Genomic DNA, 566 nt, shown 5'->3' with positions numbered 1-566 from the left:
GAGAAGTTCAGGTCAATTACAGGATAAAATAGACTGCACTAAATGGAGAGAAAAGCTAACGGACTATATGGCAACCTCAAAGAAAATTAACACTTCACAACATACCAAGAGAATGAAAATCCAAGAAGAACATGGAAACATTAACACTAACAGGACACTAACAAGAAAGAACACAGAAAATCATGAACTCAACAAAGGAAGGCACATAGAACTAAGAAAGCAGCAACACCACAAAAAAAAAAAAAAAAAAAAAAAAAAACCATAATGGCAGCAATACATCCATACCTATCGATAATTACACTGAATGTAAATGGATTAAATGTACCAGTTAAGAGACTGAGGGTGGCTGAATGTATAAGAAAACAAGATCCTTCAATATGCTGTCTGCAAGAGACACATTTCACACACAGAGACAAAAACTTATTAAAAGTCAAAGGATGGGAGAGAAATACTGTTAACTAATAGTACGTAAAGGTGATTATAATCATTATAATGAAATAAGGTGTATGATTTGTTGAATGTAAAACTGATGATATGCCCTGTAAACTTTCACTCAATCCACAATA

This window comes from Chrysochloris asiatica, unplaced genomic scaffold (assembly GCF_000296735.1).
Source record: "Chrysochloris asiatica unplaced genomic scaffold, ChrAsi1.0 scaffold04543, whole genome shotgun sequence".
Taxonomy (NCBI): Eukaryota; Metazoa; Chordata; class Mammalia; order Afrosoricida; family Chrysochloridae; genus Chrysochloris; species Chrysochloris asiatica.
This window is presented reverse-complemented; position numbering follows the sequence as displayed.